The following is a 15145-nucleotide window of genomic DNA, read 5'->3' as shown; positions in this document are numbered from 1 at the left end:
GTCTGTTCATTTGCAAGAACAGTATGTTCATAAACCACGGAGCCACCTCTCCAGGCTGAAATCTTTTGAAAATATCTTTCCATAGACAGAGACCATTATAGAAGAATACAATACATATCAGGATAATTTCTGCATCTCCAATTGCTAAAATATAAATAGGTATAAAGATGATAATATCAGAATAATTATATTATCTAAATAATATGAAATGTATTAACTGCTTTCAGGATTTATGAATATTTAGTACTTTTATATGTGTGGGTATATGTCAGTTGTCTATTCAGGTATAATTTATCATTTATATGATCTCTAAGACTTTATTTAAAGTCAAATTTATGAAAATTTTATTTATCTGATATAGTTACAAAACAAGGTGTTAAACAAAATTATTTCTTTTTCAGGAGATCTCCTGCCAATGAAAACTTTCATGTCTGAATTATGAGAATCTTGGAATTTCCTTAGAACAAATGTTTTCACATTGAGAAGAAGAAAGGAAAGACTAAAATTCCACAGTCTAAACTCTCAATTGCGTCCCTGTCCAAAACTTTATTTATTTATAAATATAGTTTTAAAATGTTAAATCATAACATATTTATAATTTATAAAATAACCAAACCCAATCCCCTTCAATTTAAGGGATTGCTCTCTGTTTTATTGGGGTAAAGAATTCCTGTTTGGGTCCTAAAAAGAAATTGTAAAATGGTTAAGTTAAAATAAATCTACCAGGCATTGTTTGTTATCTAGGCTTTATGTGTTGAGAAATTTTACGGCTTAACTGACAACTTGACTGGAACACTTTGAAAGGTTGGAAAAACTGAGGTCATTGAGTATATGTAGCCATTTTTAACGTTGCTTTCCAAGCAAGTCTCTGGAAGGAGCATCAGTTGTGGCAGGAGCCTGAAAATGGCAGGTCATTTCAGCTAGTTTCTAGCTAGTTTTAGCTAGAGGCATTTTTATGTCTCAGTCAGTGTTAGGGCTGTTCCCTTGCAGAGAAATCAGCAAATCATGTTACCTGTCCTGTTTGGTCTTGACTTTGTTCCTGTTGAGAGCCAAGAGCTTCAGGAGGTCTTCTTCTATCAGATCTGATCCTTATTACATTGGAAGATGTTCAAAGTCCTTTTTTTCCCCTTTCCTTATTAACACAAATACAGAGCCTCTCTCTCAAAATAGCATGTCCATGATCTAGCAACCTGAAGTCATCAAAAGTATAGATTGATTTAATTTAGCAGTTGTTTTTTGTTAAGTCTGCTCTACTTTGACCTCTCAAATAGATGACTAATAATACCATTATAATCACTGAACTAATAACCACGTTTATTTTCATAATTAAAATTATTATTATTTATTGAGATAATGCTTCTTTGTGTAGCCCTGGCTGCTCAAAATTTGTTAGTAGATTAGGTTACCCTCAGACTCAAAAGAAATATAAATTTGCTTGCCATTGTCTCCTAAGCATTGAAATCAGAGGCCTAGATTTATTTATTCATACATATATTCTAAAACATGCATATCAATTTCCATTTATCTCTGCTTTCTATCCTTGAAAACACATATATCAAGTTTCATTCACCTCACCCTTCTTTGGAGATTAATATATATGTGGATAAATATACTTAAATCCCCTTTCTCTTTACATACAATAAATTAATATCCTTTTTTAATATTTAACTTCACTTAAATTCCATTCAATTTACTGTATGAATCTATTCTCCAGACAAAATATATGTGTCATGTGCTTGTCTAAGCAGTCAAACTATTCCCGTGGAACTCACTTTGAGAAAACCAGTTGTTTAAGGTAATGTTGACATCTTAATTTATTTTGCTTTTTATAGTTTTTTGATTGCAGGAGGCATATGGTTTTGCTTTCTGCCTCTGAGTGGCAGGACTTTGTTTAATTGCATAGTAGGGGCTTTTAGCATCTGTGTGATTAAGTTTTATCTCTAAGGCAGTGTAGGACAGCATTTGAAAAGACATAATGCTGACGTTCGAGCCTGCTGCTTGGTGTGTTGTTTGCCTTGGTTTGGGGAGCACAGCTGTGTCTTAGCTTATGCTATGAACCCCAGAATCAGGCACAACAAATTAGCACATAGTTTGCCCTAGTCCTGAACCCCATCCTGCTTGAGAAAAAATATGCAGCTTTGTTAATTCTTCCCAGTGCCTTATCTTAAAGGAGCAGCATATATTTTTGATTTGGAAATCTCAAATTAATTTTTAAGTGCGTTTTCGGCTCATGTTGGGTGTCAATATAGGGTAGAAAAATTTAATCCCAATGCTGGCGTTTCTACCCCACCTTGATTAATCAATTCCCAAATAAAAGGCACATACAACTTTTATATTACAGTAAGGCTTAACTATCACAAGAGCTGGGCAGATATCTAGTCTCTATGTTATTAAAACCTACTTTCCTATTGACAACCCCAAATTATTAATTGCTACTTACTATGCTACATTTGGGCTTCTCTTAACTTCAATTGGCCAGTCTTCAGGGCCACGTTTTAACTGAGCTAACCCAAGGTGGCATCTCTTTCCCTCTCACCTTCTCCTAGTGGTTTCTTTCTTACCTTTCTAGATGTAACACCCTAAATGCTACTTAGGTCTCATCTGTCCAGCTGTTGGCTATCGATATCTATTCACCAACCAAAAATAACTGGAGGGCAAGGTCACATAGTGTCACTTGTGTCTACATACAAACTCTCAACCCTGACACAACAAAGACATTGGGACCCCAAAATAACATTAAAATATAAACAACATCAGGCCAACTCACAACCATTACTTAACTGACTCAGCACTGAGAACAGAAATAGAGACTGAAACACACCCTTATTGGGCAGGGAAAGGGGAGAATCTAAATAATTCCATTTTGATTCACTGAATAAATTTTTACCTGTGATAAAGTATAAACTTGTTCACCTCAGTCATAAAAAATACATTTAAGCTTTCCCATTCCAAAATACATCTATGAAAAGTCACGTCATTTGAAATCTAATTAGTGTTTAATAAGCTGTTTGTAATGATGTTAATTCTTGGAAACTTCCTGTCTTAAGTCTACATTACAACACCGAAGAATCTACTTCTATTTTCAGTGAATGAATGCAGCAGTAGCAACAATAGAATAGATGGACTCATTAGCAGAAGTGAAAGCAAGCAGTGTAGAAGCTATGTGTTTATTTTTCTCTGTCCTGTCTCTGGGCTGTCAGCAGATATGCTACCTGTACTTAAGGTGGGTTTCTCAACTAGTTTTTCTACTCAAAATAGTGCCTCACAAGAGTGAACACTGGCTTGCCTTCTAGGTATTCTAATCCAGGTAAAATGACAATCACGATTCCCAACCATAGTGAGTTATATCTCCCTATGCTACATAAACTTGACATTCAGTTACATCTCCCCTATGTTATTTAATCTCCATTTTCCAAAACTATTATCATTTACATTTAAATGTATTTTTGCAACAAAAATAAACCAGGACTTCAGAAAACGTTACTAAACTGCACACTTAAGCAAGGTTCCCAAGTATCTTGCATAGCCTTAACAGAGGACAAAGTTATAAATACTATCTTTGAAGCCAACCATAAAAATGCATTCAGTTACCTAGAGTGTTTCCTGTGTATCCATAAAAATATTGGTCAGTAGAATGAATCTATAACCTAGAAACAAGCTTGCAAACAATTAATGCTCAAAAAGTACAAATTTATTTCAACATGAGAAATAAAGAGTTACTGTACTAATGTGATAGATTCCAGAGAATACACATGACAAATAGAATTAATTAAATATAACTCAGGGTGTATTATAAGCTACCACCCTATTTTTTCTACATTATACTTTTTCAGTTGAGTTACCTACAAATGAGAATTTGAAAGAATATTGTGGAAGCTTAACTTGATAAAAAAAAAAAAAAAACACTTTATTTTACAAATTCATTTCATTGTTACTCATTTGTAAAGATTGCATACTCTAACAAAGTCCTGTTTTTCTCTTTGTAGATAAAAACTAACTGATCTCATGTAATGTCTTGGAAGTAAAGCGTTTAATTAAAGAATATCCATATCTGCCTACTGATTGTGAGACTGTAAGCACACTAATGGTAAAACCAAATTGCCACATGTACTTACCACAGATTGTACTTTCCTTGAAAATTGAAAAATCTGGAATAATTTCTACACTGAGAAACATTATGGAAAACTCATGAAGAAAAATCTGAGATAATAATCTTCCTTTTCAAACAATTATAGTTGTTATACAATGGCATATTCAAAGCCATGGTCCAAGATCATAGAACTTGGCATAATTTTATGCCAAAAACAGAATAATTCTAGCACTTCTTCCCTTTCTTCTATGTGACTGAAACCCCCTCCAGTCACATCTTAGTTTAAGTATCTCAGTAACCTTGCAAGGTATTATTTCTCAATAGCTTTGTGAGATATCCTTTCTTCTTTTGCAGGAATTGATATTGTGACTAAAACTAATGATAATGAAGTGAAAATGTCAAAGTTGAGTGGAAATCAAAGCTATCAGTCATGGAACAAGCTAAACAATGGTTCAATAAATACTTGACAATCCTTTGACAGTTTAAGTTGTGCCAAGGTTTAATTTAAAAAAAAAAAAATGTTCCACTTCATTTTGATATCATAGTTTTAGGGAAAGTACTTTGTTGATAAAATGAGTTGATATGCCATCTTCCTAAAAATAAACTTATGTTAGTTAGGGAATCTTTTAAGGTGATTCCCAGGACCATCTAAAATTTTAGGTTAGGTGACTGAACTTTTCTTCATTGGGAATAAACACCTTTATGTCTGGAGCATATCCTTATCTATAAAACAGAAAAAGAGGATTAATATTTCTTGAGGAGGAAACAATGTTGAGTAGCTACAAGAGCTGCTTATGCTAATAGGAACTAGTTCAGGCCTCTTTTTGTCATGAAATAATTACTGTTGTGAAATACCAGCAGGTGTTGAAAGAGCAGGATTAATTTGTGAGAGTTGAATGACATCATTTTCAAATGGCTTATTAAACACTAATTAAATTTCAAATGATGTGACTTTCCATAGGCATGTCAGAATGAAAAGTTTAAACATCTGTTTTTTTTTGTTGTTGTTGTTGTTTGTTTTCTTTTCTTTTTTTTCATGAACGAGGTGAACTAATTTACAGTTTAATGTTTACAGGTGAAAATATATACAATGAATCAAAATGAAATTACCTAGATTCTGCTCCCCACCCCATATAAGGGTGTGTTTCAGTCTTCTCAGTGCTGAGTCGATTAAGCAATTTTAATAAACAGTAAAGTTTTGACTTGCTTCTTATGATGCAAAGCATGTATGTCATAAGATTTCAGATGCTCTTTCAAGTCAGAATTTCTTATGCCACACTGGGGATATTCTCAAAGGACAATAAATCTCAATGCTAACTAGTCAGTCATTTGTTCTTATGAAATTGGGAGAAAATTCATTCACTCTGTGTTTGTATTTATTTAATTAACTTCATTTAATTTTATGTAGCAAAAGTAAAAAGGAAGACATAAAATATGTCAAAACACAAATGTATCAGTGAGAATGTTATATATAATTCAACCATTTTCAAATAAAAATAACCTTAGCTGTATACAACAAAGGAAAAAGTTGTTATATTTAATTAATAAAAAAAGGAAAATTAGAAATTTTGTGTTTCTCTGGTTATTCACGTTGACTCTGCTAGCAGTTATGATATACGAATCGAGGAAATGAATACTATTTGGAAAGGACATAAGTACTTGGGGTAGCCACTGGGCATGTACACTTGTCAGGGACTTGAATGGCCTTGAGAGGAGGTTTTATTTCTTGGAGCCACTGTGTGTGAGGCAGGGAAGTAAGTGCTGTGCTTTGGAGAATGTTCTATCTGCCTAATGAGCAGTTTAGTACGTATGTATAATAGCTAATGAAAGTTTAGAAGAATGCTCAGTTCCCTGCTGCAGAAGACTGAAAAATCTGTCAGCTGGATCTGTGAGCAAGAAATCAGTAGTCAGCAAAGTCTCCCAGAATAACAGCTGAAACCAAGCTAGCCTAGAGAGAGACATTACAGCTCCTTGACTATTGTTGTTTATCAGATTATACACATGTTCTTAACTGAGGTAGCATAGCATTTTTGGTAAAATCACTTGCATCAACAAATAAATTTCAGGTGATTTATTCAGTTTCCTAATTAAATAATACATTTACCAGTTTTCTCTGCAGAGCACTAATCTAGAAAGACATACAGAAACTGAGTGGTGCCATTTCTAAAGGAATGAATATTCTTCTATTATTCTAATATTTATTCTAATATTTAGAATAAATACAAAATAATGATAAATAACCCAATGCCGACATGGCTGAAAGAAAAATAATACTTATGTTTGGAACATGCCAATATTAATATTTATTGAAAATTTTAGTGGATAAAACATAAAATACCTTTCATTTTGACACATTTCCTTTTTTAATTAATCATTCCATTTCTTTGCATCTCAAATGATATTCCATTTCCTGGTTACTCCTACAGAAAGCCCCCATCCCACATCTGCCCTCTCCCTCCTCCCCTTTGCCTCTATGAGGGTGTTCCCCCACCTACCCACCTTCTCTCATCCCATTACTCCCTACACTGTGGCATCAAAAATCAACAGAACCAAGGGCCTACTTTTGCCTCCCCTGTACACTCCTTGGTTGGTGATCTAGTTCCTGGGAGTACTCACTGGTCCATCCAGTTGACATTGTTCTTCCTATGGGATTGCAATCCCACTCCTCTCCTCCAGTCTCTCTGCCAGCTCATCAGCTCCCCAAGCTCAGTCTGATGGTTGGCTCTAAGCATCCACATCTGCATTGGCAGAACCTCCCAAGGAACATCCACACCAGGTTCCTATCAGCAAGCGCCTCTTGGCAACAGTAACAGTGTTCCAGGGTTTGGTGTCTGCAGACTGGATGGATCTCCAGGAAGGGCAGTCTCAGGTTAGCCTTTCCTTCAAAATTCCTTCCTTCACATTTCAAAGAGAGGCAGTGGCTTAGAAGATCACAGGATAGTAATCTTTTTCTCCCCAATCAAAATATAAGATTGTTGACAGAGTGTGATTCCTACTTCTGTGTTTATTACTTAGACTAAATTTCATTAGCAGCATGATCTGTCCAATTGTATGTGCCAAAGTCAATTCTAAAATCTGACAGAATGACTGAATGAAGTGAAAAAAGTCCTAACACCACATGGCAATAAGCAAAAATATTTTCCAAGTTCTCATAAGAAAAATGAAGAAATAAATTACATTCATCTACAATTAACAAAATTAAAATATCTTAATTAAAGACATACAATTAAAATTTCTTAATTTGTTTGCTTTATTTTCTAGTCAAGTAGTGTGTATGTGTGAAAGAGCATGTGTGTGAGTGTGTGTGTGTTTGTGTGTATGCATGTGAGGATGTGTTTGTACATAGTGTATGAGTGCAAGTATGAAGAGTATGCTTGTATAAGATTGTGTGTGAGCAGGTATTAGTGTTTGTGTATGTGTGTGAGAGAGTATGTTTATAAGTGTAAATCTTAAAATGAACAATAATTTTTTTGAAACTCTAACAGCATTTTGATTTCTACTAAATCAAAATGTGTACTAAATAGTATTATTTGCTGACATATTGACTTGTTGCTACCTTGACTTAGAAAGAAGCTGAAACTCAAACAGTGCTCATTCAAACTATACAAACTGGTTTAGTAGTGCCCATAATAAATATTTTCCTAAAATAACAATAGGGCTTCCAGATAATAAATGGTAGAGAACATTTTTAATGAAATTATGCTTTGAAAATCTTTAGTCTCCCTCATCATATGTGACTTCACTATTTTATGAGCTCAATATAGTTGTCAGATTTGTTGTAGGGGAGCCCTTCTTATTCAGAGTCATGTACATCACTTACTCACCTAGAGTGCTGAGTGAAAGTAAAATGATCATGCATTACCATAATATCTGAATTGTTCTTTTTTTGCTGACAACACTGTTTTAGTTCTCTGCATTTTGCAAATAATTGACAAAAGTTGTCTAGAATTTTTCCATCATGAGGAAATTCTTATTGAAAATTGAGATTATCGAAATAATACTGTGTCTAAAAATGTCTTATTTCTTTTCAACCTCCATGTTTCTTCATTTAAATTGAAAATTATGTTATGAAAATGTATTGAACTTCAGTGTCTGTGAGATCCTTGAGGAAAGCATTGTGTATTTTTACGTGGTAAACTCATATGTGCAATTAACTAAATGACTACATGTTAAAAATTGTTGAAATGCAAAACTTGGGATAGTTTTTGTCTATAAGATTGATGTACATATATTTAAAAATCTGAAAGTTAGAAGAATACACTTTACTATTCATGTTTGAATCCCAAAGCTTTAATTTAGTTTTGTTATACAGTCACTGCATTTCTGGTTATAGGAGCTGCGGAGCTACAGAAGTCCATCCTCTTGGGGTGGCCACAAATACCAACATTTTATTTAGTATGTGCTTCAACACAAAATTCTAAGAATTTCACAATACTAGTACAAGTATAGAAATATCTCACTATTGATTTTATATTCAATGACAATTTAAATAATGAAATTGTATACATTTGATTTAAAATTACCATTTCAAGTAATTTTACAATTACTTCAAATTCTAATAGATCTATCTGAAGATCCAGCTATACTACTCTTGGGCATATACCCAAAAGACGCCCCACCATGCCAAAGGAGCACATGTTCCACTATGTTCATAGCAGCCTTGTTTGTGATAGCAAGAAGCTGAAAACAACCCAAATGTTCCACAATTGAAGAATTGATGCAGAAAACATATGAAGAACAAGTACATCATAAGTTTGCAGGCAAATGGATGAAACTAGAAAATATCATCCTGAGTGAGGTAACTCAGACCCAAAAGGACATGGTGTGTACTCACTAATAATTGGATGTTAGTCAAAAAAGTACAGAATACTAAAGACACAACCCACAGGACTCAAGAAGGTTAACAAGCTGAAGGACCCAAGTGAGGATGCCTCAATCCCACTACAGAGAGAGAAAAAAGCAGTCATGGGGGTGGGCAGAGGGAAGGAGGAACTTGGGTGAGAGGGAGGTAAGGGAGAGTGAAGTGGGTAACATGATCAGGTAGTGTGTGTGAGGAGAACAGGACTGAAACCCTGAGGGCCAGATGATAAAAACGGAAAGTAGCAACCTCAGGATGTAAGAGGTAGAAGGACACTCTAGAATGCAGTGAAAACCTGGGAGGTGAGAGACTCTCAGGACTCAAATGGGGGGATCTTTGATAAAGTGCTATACAGTGAGTAGGGGGAACTTGTAGAATCCACCCCCAGTGGAGGCACAGAATATCAAGTGGAGGGATGCGGTTGCCATTGCACAGTCAAAGGTTCTGACGCAGAATTGTTCCTGTCTGAAGGAACTGCAGGGCCAAAATGGAGCAAAGCATGAGAGAAAGACAGCCCAGTGACATGCCCAATTGGGATCCAACTTAAGGGAAGGCCCCAGGGCACTGTCACTGTTACTGATGCTGTGATATGCTTGCAGACAGGTGCCTAGAGTGGCTGCGCTCTGAGAGGCCCAATAAGCAGCTGAAACAATCAGATGCAGATACTAGCACTCAACCGATGAAGAGAAGTCAGGGACTCTGAAGTTGTATTGAGGAAAAGCTGGAAGATGCTTAGAAGGAGGACAGCTTCATGGGAAGAACTGACTTGGACCCCCGAGATCTCTTAGAAACTGAACTTCCAACCAGGCAGCATACACGAGCTGATATGAGACCCCTGACATATATACAGCAGAGGACTGCCTGGTCTGGCCTCAGTGTGAGAAGATGTACCTAACCCTCAAGAGACTTGAGACCCAAGGGAGTAAGAAGGCCTGGTGGGACTGGGGAGGGAGGTATGGGATGGGAAGGGATATCCTCTTGGAGATAGGAGGTGGGGAGGAGGTATGGGATGGGGAGCGGTCTGGGGGATGAAGTCTGAACTGTAAAAACAAGGATTAAAGAATAAAAATAAATTAATTAAAAAATATATAGATGTTATAGATGAAGTGTCTGAAAGGAAGAGGGGGATTAGGTTTATTAGAAATTATACAAATGATATTAAACTTTCATATTATAAATTTTATGAGAAACTAAAAATATGGAATCATTAAGCATCAGAAGAAGGAGAAAAGTTTACTGGCTAGAAGAGACATGAGGTGAACTGAATGTGAAAGAACCCTGTACCTTACTTCAGCCAAGTACTGTGTCAGACATTCAAGCCTACTAGAATGGAGTATTAGAAATGTGAAGACTATTTCACAGCACTACTCAGAAATGCATGCTCTAAAGTCTTTGATATTAACTTTTCCAAACCTAATACACATAGTACAAAAAATCAGCAGCTTTACTTATTGCTGGAGCTGGTGAGGTGATAGGGGCCATTTCCTTTGCATTGGTGGCACTCCAAAATACACAAATGACAGGGTCAGCTCTCCCATTCATGCCTTCTGAGCTGACTCCCTTGTGCTCCCTGCCACCAGGATCAGCTCTGTAGTTTTCTCTGGGTAAGTCACGGGGCCTGCTCTCTTCAGAGGGGCCTGCTGCCAAGGTGGGAAATGGAGCCAGCTCTTCCTCCAGATTCCTGCTCCTAGTAAAAAGCAGAGCCAGTTATTCACATCCACTGGACATCCATGAGGTCCTGATGGCTGCTCTGACCATGATTTTTCCCATGTTCTCTAGTGGCAATATGAGACACAGACATTGTTTTAGTAACTATTTTAAAAAGTGGCCACCGGTTAAGCCGACTAGCTAAGCTGCAGCAGCTCTGCCTAGCTCAGCAGCCATGTTGCATGGCCAGAGGCCATGTGTGCGCTGCACCGCAGCTAGAAATGGCCAGCCAGAAACACCAGCCTTGCCACCCATGAGACGCTAGCGTGGGAGATGGCTCTGCCAACCTTCCATACTGTCTCTACAAGGCTGGGTCATCCTGCTAGACCATCCTGCCATCCATGTTGTCCCAGAAGGAAGATAAAACTCTAATATCCAAAGACTTTATATATTTAGTAATGATCAATAACAAGATGCCCATACAATCAGAGGTGTAACCCAATACCCACCCTAGATATACCAACTACCTTTGACTACTACAAACAAGCAAACATCAGCCTCCGTGTCGCCCTCGTTCTCCTCTCTCTCCTTTAGCTCCTCTTCTTTCTTCTCCTCTTCCTCCTCCTCTTCCTCTCTTTACTCCTCCCAACTTAGCTCCTCCTACAAGACATCAATACTAACCCCTGCCACTGCATAGCCACAAATTTAGACAATGATTTCCATGGCAACTGCAGCTTGGACCTCACTATGGCCCCAGGTGGCAGGGTTAGCCACTCATACCCACCCTTGAGGCTCCAGTTCCATCTCTCTTCATAATGCTCAAGCTGCTCCACGTCTCTTTCTTTCCTTTTCAACCACCACAAACACACACATTATGGTTGTCCCCACTGAAAAGTCACCTGGTTGAAGTCTCTTTCCATGCTCCATGGCATGGCAACAAGTAGTTTCTTTGGATTTTAAATTAAAAAAAATTGTAGAAATTAAGAGGATAAATAAATGTATTTTGACCAGTCTTGTATACAATATGCCAAAGGGTCTGGACTCCTTATCATTTGAACAAGACCACTTCACAGATGCAACACCACACCTGATGATAGACTTGTACATTTGTATATATCTAGCTGTATATATGAATGTGCATTCATGTGTATATATGTGTACATATGTATGCTTTATGCATATACATATGTGTTCTTCTGTGTATTGCTATAGACAGTGTGTGAAGGTTAGTATATTAACAAATGTGTGTGAAATTGTGTATGTATACATGTATGTTTGTGTATGTGTATACACATGTTTGTATGTGATGTTTGAGCTGTGTGCATACTTGTGTGTAGACATTTTTGTATGGTATGTGTATACAACATGAGCATGTATATATGTGTTTTCTTGTTGAAAGACAACACATTAATGTGCATGTAACTATGGAAGCCAGAAGTAGACTCTGAGTGTCTCTTTTCTCTTCTTTATTGTTTTGAGGCATATTCTCTCAATGAATCTAGAGACTAGCATTTCAGCCAGACTGATAGGGAGGCCAGCTCAACAAATTAAAATGTAGAACTCCTGCCTCTTCCCATTCATCCACTGTAGAAGTTGGGCTGGGACTTTCTCCCAGCCCTATGTTCCCAGAAACACTCAGATTCAAATTATATTAACAAATAATTTGGCCATATGAATGTGCTCTTCTCTGATTAGATTATAACTTAGAATAACCAATTTGTTTTATTCTATATTTTGCAATGTGGCTGTTACCTGTGCTCAGGCAATGTGTCTTTCTCTTGTCACGCCTTCCTGGGTGACCTCTCATGCCCTGGACTATTCCAGAATCTTTTGTACCTCCTCAGCCTTCTATTTTCTGCCAAAGCCATAAGCCATCAGATTTATTATTGACAGGTGCCATATCTAAGCAGACTTAACATATTCTTTTTACACTCAGCAATTTTGTTAGAGACAGAGGACAATATACCTGGAATTTTCTGTGAGTACCAGGAACTAAATTCAGCTGTTCTTGAATGACTAGCAGGCATTTTATTCATTAACCATCTCCGCAGACTCCTATGACTAATATCTTGATGTTCTTCACATTTGGTTACAGTCATCCAAGTTCACCATCAGAGTTTTGTTAACTTAGACTATTCTAACAACATCCAGATGTTAACATTAGCACTGCTCAAATCAGGGCTTAATGCATGTACCATGTTCCACTTCTTATGTATATGCAAAGGATCAGAACTCAAGTCATCAAACATTTACAGCAATCACTTTATCTACTGAGTCATCTCACCAGACCAACATTTATTTAACATTATTCAACGTCAATTATTTTAAAATATAAATGTAAAATTTTTGATTGAGTTTTAGTTGCTTCATTATAAATGTTTACCTTTTATAATCCAAACTGTCTTTCCTTTTGTATTTGAGTATTTATTCTAGACTTAGAATTTTATGTAGAAGAATCTTCCTTTTAAAGTCTCCAAAATTTTGTTACTAAGGAAGATCGTTTTGAATCAGGCAGTGGTGGCTCATGACTTTAATCCCAACACTTGGGAGGCAGAGGTAGGCAAATTTTTGAGTTCAAGGCCAGCCTGGTCTACAGAGTGATTTCCAGGACAGCCAGGGCTACACAGAGAAACCTTGTCTCAAAAAAAAAAAAAAAAATAGTTTTGGTTTCCCCTCCCCCACTGCTATAAGTAACTCTTCCCTCATACTCCTTTAAGTAAGTCTAATGAACTCAGAGGTTCATCAAATTGGGCTTGAGTGTATTTGTTTGCCTTCATGTTTGTACTCTATATTCAGTGAATAAATATTTGTTCATATATACCCTAGAAAAATAATGCAACACTTGGCACCAGATACTCAGAATGATAGAAATTAAGATAAATTTGAGAACAGTTACACAGCACCCAGTACGTGTAGTAAGACACAGAAATGACTGAACAATTTGAGTAAAGAACATATATAGTGCTCATATCAATATAGCCATCTTTCTTCACAGGATGTATAATGCAGGGCTTCTTATTGGACCACAGTAACATAACTCTAGATAAGGGTAAAGATGCATTCATTTGAAATCCTCTATGTTTGAAGGAATGAGACAAATTTTAAAATGCTGTTCGCAAAGGGCATATAGGAATGCTTCACAGAGGATTGTCAAAAAACAAAGTCCTAAAAGTATCACATTGGTTGGTTTGCATGCTGGCCATGATGACACAGGCTGTTAGAAATATTTTTAAGTATGGTATTGATGAAGTGAGAAACTGAATATGAAGATTGTGTTGGATGTTGGTTCAGCAGGCTGGTAGGGATGTATCCACAGGAGAGTTAAGAAAGACAAATTACCTAGCAAGAAACTCATGACTGCTAGATAGATTTAGTGAGGTCAAAGGGCAGCTATAAGAGGGTTTGATCATTAGAAGGAAGAAGATGCATTGATAAATACAAATGACTTAATCTAGCAAGTCAGTTATGTTGATAAAATATGAAAGCAATTTGAGTGGTGATAAGAAAAGGGAAAGACAGTTCCTAGGAAAATTCTGGAAGGCATTAGAGTCTAAGAAGTTACTTACGATGCTTGCTACATGCACTGCTGCAAAGAAAACAGTCCTAATAGGGAAGGAATATAACACAACTGCTCCGTAAATGAGTGGCCAAAGGTTATCTGTAACATAGACCATTGTGGGCACCAAAAGGCATTCAACATATGGAGATAATTTTGCTTTCCTATTAATATGTATAATTCTAAAGCTCCTTTTTATGTCTATTGTAAAGGAATATATCTGAATTCATTATAGATTTTAGATATTAAAGAAAGTGGACAAAGCAAATCTCTGGTTGTGTATAAATTGAGAAAATTTCAGGAGAAAGGGAATATATTTATCGTAAGTCTAGACAGTTATATTCCCCAGGAGAGTATACTGTGTGGATTGTTTTCTTGCACTAAAAGTGTGTTTGAGGCACAGATTATTTTCCCAGCCAGGAGCCTTCTAAGCAGCCATGGGTAATACATGAACAGGAAAAAGTAATAGAGCTGGTATAGAGTCTGTCATATTCTTGAGTCTAATTCCAGTGTTCTATCATAGCCAGAACCTGTTCACTTTGATTATAGGATAGGCTATGCATCCTCATCAACCCCCACTAAGCCAATCTGGGCTGATGATATGACCACGGGCTTCGTATGGTAGTACCACATAATGTTGAAAAATGACTCATAAGAGTCTTCCCTGTTGGACAGCTTTAGTAATTCAGAAAGGTGGTATGCATGTTTAGGAAAAGTATTTTAACTAATACATCTACATGTTGCCAGATTAATATCTCAGTTAAGATGTGCCTGTCATTCCAGTTAGGCCACAACTAAATTGGGTGCAATCAAGTGCTTTCTGCTTGTAATTTGTGAACTGTTGTATAGATGTGAACTTATATTTGGTTCTGTAAGTCAGAGCAAACATCTATTCATAGATTGATTATAAGCCCCAACAAGGAATCTTGTTTTGTTGGATAGATACAAGGAGTCTGTCAAACTACCTTCTAGATATGTGTCTCTTTGCCAATAG

Source organism: Arvicanthis niloticus, chromosome 7 (assembly GCF_011762505.2).
Source record: "Arvicanthis niloticus isolate mArvNil1 chromosome 7, mArvNil1.pat.X, whole genome shotgun sequence".
NCBI lineage: Eukaryota > Metazoa > Chordata > Mammalia > Rodentia > Muridae > Arvicanthis > Arvicanthis niloticus.
The sequence above is the reverse complement of the archived record's forward strand: the minus strand, read 5'-3'. Positions refer to the sequence as shown.